Source organism: Eleutherodactylus coqui, chromosome 1, assembly GCF_035609145.1.
Source record: "Eleutherodactylus coqui strain aEleCoq1 chromosome 1, aEleCoq1.hap1, whole genome shotgun sequence".
NCBI classification, from domain to species: Eukaryota; Metazoa; Chordata; class Amphibia; order Anura; family Eleutherodactylidae; genus Eleutherodactylus; species Eleutherodactylus coqui.
Window position 1 is genome coordinate 238,639,165 of NC_089837.1, and position 15,119 is coordinate 238,654,283.

The window sequence follows — 15,119 nt, forward strand, 5'->3', positions numbered from 1 at the left end:
ATGGAATTGTGCACCGCACATGACAGCATATCTCACACACGCGGTCATGCAGTGTCACTAGTTTCTCTTTTTTAATTCTCTGCTTTTTTTTCTGGCTAAAAGCCATGCAACTGAGTGAACACAACACAGACCACATTATAGTCCATGGCGCTGTTCGATTCCTCCATAAGACGAACCTGATTGGGCAGGGGATTCCCCTTTCCTTCTCCTTGAACAGCGCAGGAAAACGGATCCCTCCCACCCCCAACTGCAGTTGTGAAGGCCGTCTAACTGACATGTACAGTTCTAATCAAAATTATTAAACCCTTATTGCAAATTAGTTTAGGGTGGTTTCACATTTGTGTTAGGGTTCCGGTTTTCTGCTCCGTTCGGAGAGCAAAAAAAGGGGATTGCCCGGACCATCAATCTTATGACAGAACCAAACAGCGCTATATCTGCGTCGGGACCTCTAACCTGAGGTTCAAATGCAGATGTGAAACTACGCAAATTTATAAAGTTTCAGCTGTTTAAACAAACAAAAAAGCAATCAAACAAGAACCATTTAAATAACTCAATAACTGGATGTCATTGTCCATTAGGAAGGAGGTAAGATACCTCAGGAATGCTATCAGAAGGTGGTGTCTAGCTGTGCACCATGTTTGCAGCAGGTCATAACAGTAAGGCTGGGTTCACACAGGGTGGATTTGCCACAGAAATTCAGTTCAGAATTTCGCTACGGCAAATCCACATGCGGCCACTAATCCCAGGATTAGCCAGCCATGTGGATGAGATTTGTGAAAAATCTCGTCCACACGGGGACTGCCAATCCGTTGCAGCAAAGCCGTCAGAAGCTGGCGCTGCGGCTTTGCCCAGCCGCAGCATGTCAAATTTTTTCCCCGTTGCGGCCGCACTCTCCTTTATGGGAGCACCGACCGCAACGGAAAAGCGTACGGCGAAGCCGCTCCAAAACTCGTGGCTAAGTGCCAAACGTTTTGAACCAGCACTTTTCCAGCAGAAACATGGCGGTTTTTCGCTGCTGCAAAACTGCAAGATTTCTGCCGGAAATACATCCCACGTGACCCCAGCCTAAAAGGTGCTCTATTTCATATTAAAGACGCTTTCATGAAGGAGTTGAATAATTCTGAGACTGCAGTAGTTATTAATGAGCCACTCCAGTGAACACACATTTTTCCATCCTTGCACTCCTCATGTGATTGTCTGTCACACTCTCACAATCTTCTATGTATACTGCAGTCACTTGGCTGCTGCTTATTAGGCACCACACCTATGCACAGATATGTGCCTGCTTTGTCTTTCACAGTCCTATGCCATCAGCATATCATCACATGAACAGCTAGAGCCTGTACCATTTCTGCCTGCTGAGAGAACAGTGCCATTACTATCTGTATTCAGGGAAATTAGCTACAGACCATAAGTATACAATCAGGACGATGAGCCATCATGTCCTTCACTATAATATCTGAGAGGAGCTGTGCGATCCCCATCAGTAACTGTGTAATGCTGCGTTTAAACTGAACATTTATCGTTTAGAAAATCCTTCAAACTAGTGAAACCGAACGATATTGTTTCGTTTATAAGCAGCCAACGACTAATGAGAATTGTGCACTTCTTGTTCATTATTCAGTTTCAGCCAGAGTAAATATAAGTGCGGCTTGAGCACGTATGCAGTTTAAATACTGATCGTTCAGTTGAAAACGATGCGAGAAACTCGGCAATCATCCTGCTGCGGCTGATAGGAGGATGGCTCCCGAAAGTGACGCAAGGCTGTTTTGACATGAAAACGCCTCGCATCCGCTGGGAATTCACATGGTGGGGAGCGCGATATGGGGGTGGGATTCACGGCCCCATATCGCGTTTGCCAGTGTGAGGTTAGCCTAAGGGTGCATTCATACAGGCATAAGTGTATTTCGGCAGGTGAATATGCAGCATATTCCTAGGCCAAAGTACACTGTCGCCTTGCGTTTTTCTACCTATTGGCCATGTTTTCACTCGCATAAGAATGCAGCATATTTATCTGTGTAGAAAAGAATGCACAAAAGCGTGTTTCGTCATATTTACGTATATCCATTGATTTCAATGGGCTTCTATTGTGTGTAATATAATATAGGACATGCTGTATATTTATTCATTTGATCGCACATTGCGTAAAAAGTTCTCTTGAATGAACAAAGCCATTGAAATCAATGGATAAATTCACTGAATTATTACACACATATTTACTTTTATGTGAATGAGCCCTAAAAACATTTTTATAAAAAAACATAAAATGATATTCAAATCCATGTGCTAAAGAAATTACATTGTGGTCATCTTCATTACAAGTTCAACATCAGCATAAACCTTATTTATGAAGTCTCTGCCAAGATAGGAAATAGGAGACTTTTCCTAGCTGCATAGGTGAAAGTTGAGTAAAAGGAAAAATGAAATGAAAGGTAAATGTTTCATTTTATATTTGGACTGTTAAGCACCTCGGTTTTGAGTATAATGCAGCTTATCATACTTTCCGCATGATGTTGCATAGTTGAGATATTTTGGTGTCCTTTGAGGAAATACACATTTGAAGGTTGTTATACTTTAGCAAACACCAATCTATTTAACTACAAAGCCAATACAAACATTTCTAGTTCTGTGGTAGGGAGGGAACAATACAGTAGTTTTCATCTTGGCCTCCCTAGTTTTACATGAAGCTCTGGTGTTTACCGAGCTCTGCATTGGACATTCCTCTGAATTTCTTACTGAAAATGCATAAAGTGACAACTGGGTGTTACCATTGCCCTTGTCAGAGGCCTTTCCCTACATGGTCTGGTATGGCCAGTACTGATCAGACAGTGTCAGTGTGAAAGGAAACAATCCCGAGCTGGTAACACCCAGAAGTCAATGTATTTCAAAATTTTTAAGAGGACTATCAGAAAAATAACATAAAGCAGAGTTCTAAAACAAGATCTTCCATTATTGTTACATGTCACTATAGAACTTAAATCTTGAAATATTCCCATTTTCACACTGAGCACTATTGCACGCACTTCCTGTTTCCTGCAGCCTACTTGACAGCTGTGCCGTATATACTGAGACAGGGTCAGCAGTGCGTAGATGATTACTGGAGGCCTAAATAGGGTCCTTTTACATGAAGCAATTTGCTCCAGTAGCCGAGCACAGATCAACAAGATCAGTATTGATATAATGAGCCTTTACAGAGGCAAATTCAGATTTTGATTACGGTAAGTACACTCATTAAAGGGGTTATCCAAATAATAATATTGTTTTTAATAAACTGCAACCCATAATTCTAAACCTTTTTTGCATTTGTACTTACTAGAAATGTTTCTATCCCTAGATATTCCAGTACTAATGTTAGAATAGTGGGACCTGCTGATTCTAATCTGTGTCCACCTCAGTAAATGTTCTAAGGTGGTCACACATGCTCAGTCTTGCTTCTTGCTCCGCTCCACTGGGTATGTGGAGGGATCTCTGGTGTGGTAAGCGGTGGCTTCTGAAGTTGTTGCGTCTTCTCTGATGTCAGAAGAGATGTTGAGCAAATGCTAAGATAAGTGAGAACGTATTACTGCAGAGAAACAAGACTGAGCATATGTGCCCATGTTCAGGTTAAAGTGCACAGTACGGTGCTGTGGAGAGCTTTATGGATGAAGGTAGTGAGTTTGAGTTGAATTCTGTATTTGACGGGCAGCCAGTGCAGTGACTGGCACAGGGCAGAGGTGTCTGAGTAGCGGCTGGACAGGAAGATCAGCCTGGCTCCCACATTCAGGATGGATTGGAGAGAGAAGAGTCTGGTGCAGGGAAGGCCAATCAGCAGCGAACAGTTGCATTAATCAAACCGAGAATGGATGAGGGCAACAGTTAGCAGTTTTAGTGTGTCTGGGTGAGAAAATAGTCTGTAGTTTACATTTCTCATACTAACCTTTCCAATCCAGTGATGGTCCTCCTTTGACATTAAGTTTTCCCTGCATAGCTCCGAAATCAGATGAGGGCCGACAAGTGTTTTTTAACAGTATGCAGGACAGCACTCTGAAGTCGGAGGCTGTTCTACATATGTATGCTACAGTATACAGGACAGTGCTCTGATGTCGGAGACTGCTCTGCATGTGTCTTGTACATTGTAACAATATGCCAAACAGTATATATATATATTATATATTAGAAACTTGTGTTGGCCCTCGCCCAAGATCGGAGCTATGCAAGAAAATATTAAAAGGGGTTGTCCCGCGCCGAAACGGGTTTTTTTTTTTTCAATAGCCCCCCTCGTTCGGCGCGAGACAAACCCGATGCAAGGGTTAAACAAGAAAACCGCACAGTGCTTACCTGAATCCCCGCGCTCCGGTGACTTCTTACTTACCTGGTGAAGATGGCCGCCGGGATCTTTTCCCTCGGTGGACCGCAGGGCTTCTGAGCGGTCCATTGCCGATTCCAGCCTCCTGATTGGCTGGAATCGGCACGTGACGGGGCGGAGCTACAAGGAGCCGCTCTCCGGCACGAGCGGCCCCATTCAGAAAAGAAGAAGACCGGACTGCGCAAGCGCGTCTAATCTGGCGATTAGACGCTGAAAATTAGACGGCACCATGCAGACGGGGACGCTAGCAACGGAACAGGTAAGTGAATAACTTCTGATAACTTCTGTATGGCTCATAATTAATGCACAATGTACAATACAAAGTGCATTAATATGGCCATACAGAAGTGTATAGACCCACTTGCTTTCGCGGGACAACCCCTTTAATGTCGGATGAGGGCCGACACTGAATTGGAAATTGTTAATTTTCAAAAAATTGCTAATAAAATCACCCTGACAGATCATTTTTATGTGTTTCTTTTGAGTAATTCCAAGAAATCCACAATGCGCTTTCCTACCCAAAATAAATAAGAGCTGGGGAGTGTGCGGGTGTCAGGGAAATTGGATGGGGAAGGGTTACCCTGTCAAAATTATACAGCTTGTATCAATGCAATGCACAGAGAGGCTGTAGTGATTGTCACCCAACTTGTAAAGGGAAGGAATGTGAGAGTGGCAATATAAAGTAGAAGGGAAGTGCAGGTCCCATATATAAATTCAAAGAGGCTAAAATCCCAAAGAAATCTTCTAAGCTTCCAGATATTTCCGGGATCCATAATAAACTCAATCCTATCTAATAGTTTATTTCACATGACATAACATATAGTAACTGTGAGTGAAATGCAAGCCTTGGTTTGCCTCCCGCTGTTGTGAATTTTGGATCACTACAGGAACTGATTCTCTGCTTTCATAGCAGTATTATTAGCCTAGTACAGTTTGACACAGAAATTAGAGATATTTCCTTAATATTAAGGGAATCACTGCCATCAGGAAAATGTATAACTTCCCTTAGATCAGAGAGCTAATATTAGATATGACATACATTGTCACTAACTTTTCAAATAACCTGTGCTTATGTAATAGCCAATGTGATAGCTAGCAAAAGCCCAGAATACTGTACCTAAAATGACATTTTTGTGCTAAAAGATGTCTAAAGTGTTGGTTGGCCACTCAGTCTCCCTTCTATCTAATGTGTTGCCCACTGCCTGTTGTCAAGTGCTGCCTGTCTCTAGTAACTGAGACAGCAAGACAGAAGGATCAGAAGTGGGGTGATGACTCTTGCCGCCCAAGGATGTCTATGGAGAGGAGGAAGGCAAAAGCAGAGACTCGTACAGACGTGCGTACAGATAACAGTAAATAATTTAATGTGCTCCAGCTACTGGAATTATGTCTACACTGCTCAGTACTTCTCTACTGTCCTCACTTGTGTAGTTATACATCTGTGTGTGTAACAGAGAACAGAATCTCTAATATCCTCCATGTGCTATGTATAGATGGCTTTTTTTGAAAAGCCATTGAAATAAATATGGCGAAAAGTACTTTTTAAAACACAGTCGTGAAAATTATGCCCATGTAAATAGATTTACATTAGCTCCGTTTTACAGACTGCAAAATCCACAGACCAAACCCGGACTAAACATACAGTCATGTGAACGATCCTATAGGTTTGTGTGCACCTTAGTGAATACCGCACTGGTTGTACGTGGTGACATGATATCATGTACACCCTCCTGGAAACCCCCTTATAGATGGTAAATTACCGAAAGCGATACGACTGTGTATGTTTTATTTAAGACAGATCTTTGGAACAATTTACTGTCTCCGCATGCGGTGCTGCTGTCAAGAAGACTTCCTCCGGTATTTCTGCCTCTTAAATAAACACCGCAGACCTGGTTGCTAAACCTGAAGCAAAATAAGCCACCTGTCTTTCTGGAGACATTTTCTGACAGCTTGCCAAAAGCAATATGGAGGCATTCCTGTACGATTGTGAGTCAGTGGAGCAGATTACCTGCTGCAGCATCACTGACTCCAGCGTCTCCTCGCGTCTCATACTATTACAAACTTGGGACTATCCGCAGTGACTAGAGGAGATGATAGGGTGTATAGAGAAAATGCCCCCGTGCTGAGAAAGGTCAGCTGCAGAATGATCCGGTCAGACGCAGCATCGCAGTACACTCCTCGAAAGCCAGCAGCAGCATTACAGAATACATTTCCTGCATGGCTGTCTTCTTAAGGGAAGTAGAGAAAGTACTAGACTGGATGCTTGAGTTTAGACACTTATGATCAATGACCTCCTGTGACGCTATAATTTAGCTAAACAATCCATTTTAGACTAAATCTATTCAGAAAGAGAAAATATCCGGAGCATGCCTGTTTTATCCAGACAGCTGTAGAAGAGCGGCAGGTCAGAGACTCAAACAGTCACCATGGCCAGTATTTCAGAATATGAGTTCACTTTTAGGGGTTATCTGGTTTCGGGAAAAAAAAATTAAAGTTGGAAATGTGATAAAACTATAAAAGAACCAGTACTAACCTGTCCTCTGCCCAGCGCTACAGTATGCTGAGCGATGATACCAGTAGTAGGACGCATGAACGCTGTGACTACTGACTGGCTCCACCGCTGCATGCAAACACAGGAGGACCACAGGTTCTGCAGCACAGCATTGTAAAGGCAGACGACAGGTGAGTAGTGGTTCTTTTATGTTTTATATCCACATTTCCAGCTTTTTTTAAATTTTTCTAAATTGGATAACTCCTTTAAAGGTTATCTGTCATCACTTTTAAGCCCCATAAACTACAACCGGGAATCCGTGGAGCTGCTTTATATACTCAACAAGTCCCCTGTTCTGGTGCTGTGCCTCAGAGAAGTCAGCTCATGCTGATTTCTCAGGGGCACAATGCAGGAATGGGGGACCCAGTGAGTAAAAAATATAGCGCCCAGGGCCCCCTGTCCCCTCGAATTTGAGCCCTATAACATAGTTTATGGGATTAAGGGTGATGATAGATGCCCTTTAAGCTGCCCATACACAAAACAGATGGCTGAAATGTTAGATTTTGACCATTTCAGTGGACCATTTCAAGTGAACGATTGCTTGCATTGGCCATGGGCTTGCTACTGTCTGCAAAAATGTGATCTGTCAGGTTGGATTTCTACGGCTTTCATCGGCTGAAACTACATGTGCATGGCATGATCGGCACAATGCGGGCAATCATTTGCCACTTTGTACAAGTCTACTCTGGTGGCTAACATCTTGTAAAACTATCCCTGATCTCTAGTAGTCTGTCATGTTGATAGTCAGATAATATGTACAAGCAATGAGATGTGCGATTAATCATTATTGCCAATACTAATTTTACATGTGTTCATCAGCTCTAAAAGGAAAAAAGCTTACAGAAGAAAACCATAATTGAGTTTTAAGTGACCTACTAATTTTAGCCTCGGGCTACTTTCATACATAACAGAACATTTATGCTGTGTTTCTGCCCAAAAATCAGCACTAAACTCCACAATAATATCTGCCCATGATTTTGGGGCAGACTTAGTTGTCAGATTTCATTCAGCACACTGAAATGAACTGAATCCTCTTGAAAACAAACAGGTTGTGCTGTGGGATTGAAAATCTGCAACATGACTTGAATCCACAGCGGAATGTTTTTGCGGGTAGTGAATGGGGTTGATGAAAACCCCATTTACTAACATTGAATTTTCAATGCAGAACTATTTCACTGGTACTCTGTATGTGACAGCTTCTTTAAGCTCACATTGGCGTTAATGTTTTCCATTGTTTGGACCATCCTTGAGGCCAAGTAACATAAAAAAGCCAGTTGAAATCCGACTGGCTTCCAGCAAGTAGGCCAAAATTTCCTTGGATGAAATAGCGCAGCATGCTGAGCTATTTCATCTGGGATTTCATGCCAGAGAAGGGAAGTTCAAAATACCAGTCATTACCCTGCAAACCCGCCAACATGTACTGCAGACTACCGTTTACTCCAGTCTGTGAAAGGACTGTATGTAATTTACAAGGATCTGATGGCGGTTCGCTGCGACTAGCTTGGGCTCTCTCCCTTGTGCTGCACACAAACCCCACTCCTTGCCTAATGATTGAGGTCTCCAGCTCAGGCTTAAGGCTTGAGCTGGAGACCTCAAACAAGGCTTCAGACAATCAAGTTTTCAAGCTGTGTACTATCTCTGTATTTCACGGACAGCACACAGCCCCCATTATAGCCTATGAGGCTATACACGAGCAACTGTCAAAGAAATGACTCTATACCCCGCTCTCCGTGTCCTGACCGATGCGGGTTGTGCCTGAGGTTATTGGATGCAACTTGCCATAAGGCGATGAGATTACGGCGAACCAATACTTGTTAGTAATTTACATACAGCGCACCCATATTAAAACTGATTTGGGGAACATCCTCTGCAGAGATGGACAGGTATATTGGCACTTTACTACACATAGCCGACCCATGGATACCATTGCTTTAGACCCTAAGGCCCCTTGTCCACAGATGAGGTGGAATATCGCTAGTGATATTCCGCTGCGGGGTAGCAGAGAAGGGAACTGTCAGTTCACTGCAGTGAGCTTATCTGACAGATAGGCTCACCGCGGAGAGTCGCAGCATGCTGCGGCTTGAGTCTCGCTATGATTCTCTGCTCGTGGACATGAGGCTGTGCTTTCCGTAGCAACGCTAGGGAAAGCGTGCACTGCGTTACCCGCGGCCGGATTATCGATGCAGGTAATGTAATGCACAATCCGTGGACAAGAGCCATACAATTGATCTAACAGATTTCCTTTATAATAATGCACTTTACAGCAAAAAGCAGCCCCCTACTCTGTAAGTGAGGGATACACAGAAAGTAATTACAATATATGCTTTATTGTCTCCGAGGTGGAGCATAATTGTAATGCTACATTACCTTCTTCATAACTGTATGATCTCTACAACTTTATGGTGTAAGAATACAATGATTACTATTGTACTTCAGAGAATATAACAATGATTGTGTGCTAATGATTCAGAAAATTATCTATAAACACATATACAATACATAGAAGTAAAACGCAAAGTCCGCATTCACACAAATGTATTTCAATTGCATATTACATGGTGAATGGCGTCAAGGAAAGTACATTGATTTTCAGAGTTTCATTCACACTTGTGAATATTTTTTGTGTATATTACGCACGTAAAAAAGAATGCAACATGTTTTATGTTACCGCATATTATACAAATCTAGACCTATTGTCTTCTATGGGTGCATTCGGAACACAGTACATATACAATTACATTGCGTATGTATGACATTTTCTACGCATGTTGCTAGGAAATATGGGAAGAAAGTTAAAAAAAGGGAGGCCAGTGCATAATGCGTTTTTTTACACGGCATATTATCATATGGTCGTGTGTGCCCGGCCTAAGTGTGTGTTAGCGCTCAGTTCAGGGTTTCCACCTGTCTGCTCCATTTTGAGAGGAGAGAAACTGAAGTAACGCCGCCTGCAGACGGCCGGGTCGGATCCCCTGTGGGAATTCCCGCAGCGGGATGCAGACCCGTGCCCCTGCAGAGACCTGCGGCTCACCCGCTCCCAGCGTCTTCCATCTCTGCTATGCCGGCGCATGCACAGAGAGGAGCCGGCCCGTCATACTGACATTTCTGTGCGGGCCTCTGCGAGACCCACACAGAAATAGAACATGCTGCGATTTGTTTTCAGTGCGTGTTGTCATGCGGACAAATCACAGCTGTGTGCATAGGATTGCATTATCTGAATACCACATTATGGACATTGTCAGTCCCCAATGGACCCCACTGACTGGAATGTGGTCTGCAAGTTAGACATAATAACACACACATATACCATAACAAGGCATCCAAATGCAGAAGCCTTCATATACTGTAAACCATGGTGATATCACAAATGGCATTTCATTACTATGCATTAAATCCTGCAAATGGCTCATGTAAGCCACTAGTGACATAGGAAAGTGGCTACCGGCTATTTTCCCAATAACTGTGCATTGAAGCAAATAATTCCAGGTAATGAAAACAAAATACAATCAACCACAACAACAGTATAAACTAAACTTACCATAAAAAATGCTATTGACCCAAGACCACATGATAGAAAAGGTTGTGTTATAATACACAACAGATACTTTAACTAAACACAGCACACAAGACCCCCAGTTTTTCAGAAAGCTTTAGTCCAATATAGACTGCAAGGCCGAACGTCTGAGGATACCCCTTCTAATGAATGACTGGCAAAGACAGCAATTACTTACAGATATGTCTACTCAGGAATACAGATACGTGATCTCCACAGACAGGTATATGTAACGGAGAGCTCCGTGACTATGCCGCTGTTATAGGAGGTCGCCAGTTTAATACAGTTTGTCAAATATCTGGCCACTAGGGCTTACCTGGTCCACTGAAATAGCTCTTTATGGAAACCAGAGCTTCCAGGTTTGGTTTCATTGTGTGATCAAGCCTATGATCACCAAGAGTAAAGGTACTTTTACATGGGCGGACTACCGGCTGGAAGAAAAAAATGCTCAAAAGGGCGATTTCCAACGATAGTCGTTCTGTGAAAAAGCAGGAGCTGACGGGCTGCAGTCAGGTACAACATATTTTTCATTAGATAAAACACCATTATAATCACCTTAATGACACTATTAATCTAGAAGGGCTCTAATTAATAAAAAAACATGTTTTTATTTATCAGTATAGAACAAGCAGGACTTGAAAAAGTGGAAGAGTCCATAATAACCTAAGAATGACAATTGAAGAGGTTTCCCCAATAGGACAACCCTTCCTTAATGGGAAGAAAGTTGAGGGCATGGCTTCTGAAAACTTAAGGCATAGGTGAACTTCATCTAAGTGGCTACACATTTGCTTTGCAGTGGCTACTACAGAGTAAATATAGTATCACACTATTCAAACGCACGGTCAACCAAATAACACGTGTCGCTCTTTCTTCTGGTACTGAGGGGAATCTTAAGTGACCCTTCTTTATTATATCTACCTGCTTGTGTTGCACAAGAAATAGACAAACATATTGATGGTATAACGCTTGGATACGCCATCATTTATTGATCGATGGGGGGCCGATAACTAGGATTAAGTAAGAGCACCAGTTAGGACTGCTCATGGATGGGGTTGTGTTGAAAGTTTAAAAATACCCCAATTTTAAGCATTTAATAGCAGATAATGGATGTCTACAAAAAGTCTGAGGACAGATATCTCTGTGAAGACAAAACCGTAGATAAGATTTATTTATGTGTTAAATATTAAGGGGGTCCTGAAATCCGTCACAGCCGGTAAGCACAATCTTTCTTCCAGAGTGCGTGAGACAGTGGTGTGTGGTGACGTGCATCTTGTTAGCAGCTGGGCCAAGCACACAAGGTTAAACTTGACTAGACTTGGGGCATCTAAGGAAGTCTTCAACTTTGGAGACATTCATTGTGAGCTATGAAATAACACCAATACATTTGGCCATCTTCCAACATTTCAAAACCAGTCCCTAACAACATTACTGATAAATATGCCCCATTTAAAGGGGTGTTACCATCTCGGCTGTGGGATTACTCGCTTCTGTGATCTGACCACTCCATCAGGGAATACGGAAACAGTTGAGGCGGCAGTCTTACACCGTTTCCATAACTCCCATTCACTTTAACGAGAATTAAGTTAACCGCATAAAACTGCCGCCTCGACTGTTTCCGTAATACCCGGTGAGGTGGTCGGATCACAGACATGGGTATTCCCATCTCAGCCATGAAAGGCTGAAATGGGAATATTCCTTTAAAGAAGACCCATCAATTCTCCAGACATGACTATTTTAGGGAAAATTGGTATTTTTCATGAAATAGCAACTTTGTCATGCCTACTAGAAACTGATGAATACATTAAAAAGTAGGTGTCAGCAGCTGGAGATGTGCTGACTATACAAGACTGTGTAGGGACAAGGAGAATAATAACAACCAATTGTCAATACATTCATACATTCCCAAAAGGAATAACAGAGGAACAGCACAAGGCAGAGTTCAAGGAAAAGACGCCCAGAATTGTTAGATCATGGGGGACACATGATGTAACAGACCAATCAGGAGAAGAGCCGGTCCTCTTTGTAAAAAAAAATACACCAACAGGAGGATATATAATTCACATCATTACATAAAGCCACATTTAGGGAAAACAGGCAAAATCCCGCCCATAGTTGAGCTGAAATAAGATGTAATGAGGGCACTGAAATAGCTCAGAATCTCATCTGCATAACTTATCCAGACTAGTGATTACAAGGAACACTACCTAGTCATCATCTTCATCATTACAGCATCTTAGACCATGAGATCAGACAACTGCTTTCTGGGCAAAACCCAAGTATAATGTTCCCATGGTCAACGCTTTCTTCATACTACAACCTGTAACCAATCCAATCATAGCATGCAGGCTGTTATAAACAGCCTGTATTCCGCTGAGGGCGCTTGCATTTAATTTCCTTGCAGATTTATGATGTGAATTGAAAAAGTAGCAATTCTGGTTGTAACATTATAATAAGGGAATTACTTAGCAGCAGAATGTCATTTTAAGGGGTCAATAGGCTACAATTCAATATTGCTTCCCCAATGGGAACTTTTGAGGGACCTTCAAACATTCACGTTCAAAATAGATCATCAGATGATTCCAGCGAAATCGCCATCTGCTAAGAAAGATTTACGAGCAGCTCTAGTCATAAATCTAGATGTAAGGCTCATTTGTAGACTGTTATTACAGGATTCCTGGACTCGTTAAGAAGAATGTGCTGAAACATCAGAATATATAGGGTTCCCATTCTGGACCCCCACATGAGGGACCAACAGCTACTGTGCTTCTTTCTACATAGATGCCCTATATTGCACACACAAGCTCTTGTAGTCCTGGTGGTCCGTCATATAAGCCTCATTTACCAGGGCCAGACAGCCCCTTTAAGTATGTGGTTTTAATAGATGACTGTTATCCCAAAATATCAATCAATGTACTAAAATGTGATATGGGTGCGGAAGGCACCAAAGAAGTCTGAAGAGGAAAACCTAATGCTGGAAACATTGCTTATCTGGGGAGGAAGGATGTGGGAGTTGATGAGTTGAAAACAAGCAGGAAAACACAAGGTCTCGGAGCTCCTGTACTCCACCACTTGGAAGTTGTGCTTCCCCACTTTAATTTGCAACTATTTGAGATGTTGATAACTGGCACCACCTCAACTTCACGTAATGCCACTTCAAGCTATGCCCTTACAGAGAGGTAACGTTTAAAGAGCACCCTGCAAAAATTAGAGTGAAAAAAAAATAAAAAATCACCTAACTTTCCCAGGCGCCAGCATGTCTAGTAATGTGGTATGTATCTTTCCAGTATATCTCGCGCGGTTTACCTGGGTGACAACCCTTGTGTTGAGCAGTAACAGCTGTCACCCAGCCACTCGCCGTGCTATAATTTATTGTAGGGGCACGCTCTTTACTATACCCTACGGGCAGACTGGCATCTTGTAGATAAGGCACATTCTCCAGCCACAACCATAGTGGGAAGATATTAAAGAGCAATGGAAGCAATTTCCATGCAAACCCCCCTCAGCATGCAGACTGCAGATGGGCAATGACAGCAGAGGGGCGACAAATAATAAAGAAGGAGCCAAAACAACAAATCCTTGTTTAATATCCCACCGCGCTGGGCATTTAGTGTCTTTCATGAAAGAGGGTTTTGTCTGCCACCCAGATTTCCCTGGCAGCTATGCCTCCTTATTCCTGAATGGAACCTCAGGCCTATATGTAATCTATGACAGTGCCACCATGTAACGCTGGTGCAGATTTCCAGATGCCACTCAGTCCACATGGCAGCATGGTGCCAGTGTGCCACCTGCTAAGCGTTCTGTGGCATATACACATATATATAAGGTCATTAGTAATACTAGTATTATCAGTGCAGCGGGCTAGGAGGGTGGCAGTACAATACTAGCAGCAGACAATGCTGGGGCCACGGGGCACCCTGCCTTCTGTGTGCCATGTCTGCTGCCCGCGGACACAAAGGAGCTGGCAGCAGCATCCATCCACGTACACGGGAAGGGCAGCCATGGATGCGGGGTCATGCGGAGGAGCGCAGTACCTGCAGTGGACGGCCCGGCTCCGCATTCACAGCGCCATCGTGTGCAGCAGCCGCCGCCGCTGGGGGGCTCTCCTCTCGGCGGGTGGAGCGGGCTGAGCTGCGGTCACACCCGGAGCAGTGCGGGCAGAAGCCGGCTGGTCGTGCGGCGGAGCAGCGTCTGACAGCAGCGCCCTCCTCCTCCTCTTCTTCAGGGAGCGGGGGTGCAGCACCGGGCTTCTTCCTCCTGCCCAGCACTCACGGAGGACGGGAGGGGGTCCCGGGTCACCGCTGCCTCAATCCACTGCTGCCGGCGGGTGACAAAAGCGCCGAGCCCTCGGTTTGTTTTTTCTTCCCTTGCTTTCCCAAGGCTCTGATTGTGATGGGCATTGAACCAACCCGAGGCTGTTCAGCCCACTGCTAGGGAGGGTCTTCCTCATCCTATGCATCACGTTACTCCTCCTCTGCTACTCGCTGGAGACCCCCACACTCCCCCTGTGACTACAGTGCAGGAGGCTTCAGTATGGATGGAGATGGCACAGAGCAGTGTGCGGGGCTGCCATGTGCTACTAGGATAGGCACTGATGGCACTACAAGCAGCCATTTCTTCACTTGCTGGCTGCGCATTGTACATCAATAGGAACTGCAGTGTACCATCCATGTGCCAAG

General features: G+C 43.7%; 1 protein-coding gene across 2 annotated transcripts in view; it reads right to left on the bottom strand.

The window, feature by feature from the left end:
• Positions 1-14,860, bottom strand: part of FYN (FYN proto-oncogene, Src family tyrosine kinase) — a 212,369-nt gene extending 197,509 nt beyond the window's left edge. For both annotated transcript variants that reach the window (XM_066607097.1, XM_066607090.1), the window contains exon 1: positions 14,475-14,860. The gene's annotated coding sequence lies outside the window, so the exon portion shown is untranslated. The remainder of the gene's footprint in view (positions 1-14,474) is intronic.
• Between the last annotated feature and the right edge of the window lie 259 nt (positions 14,861-15,119).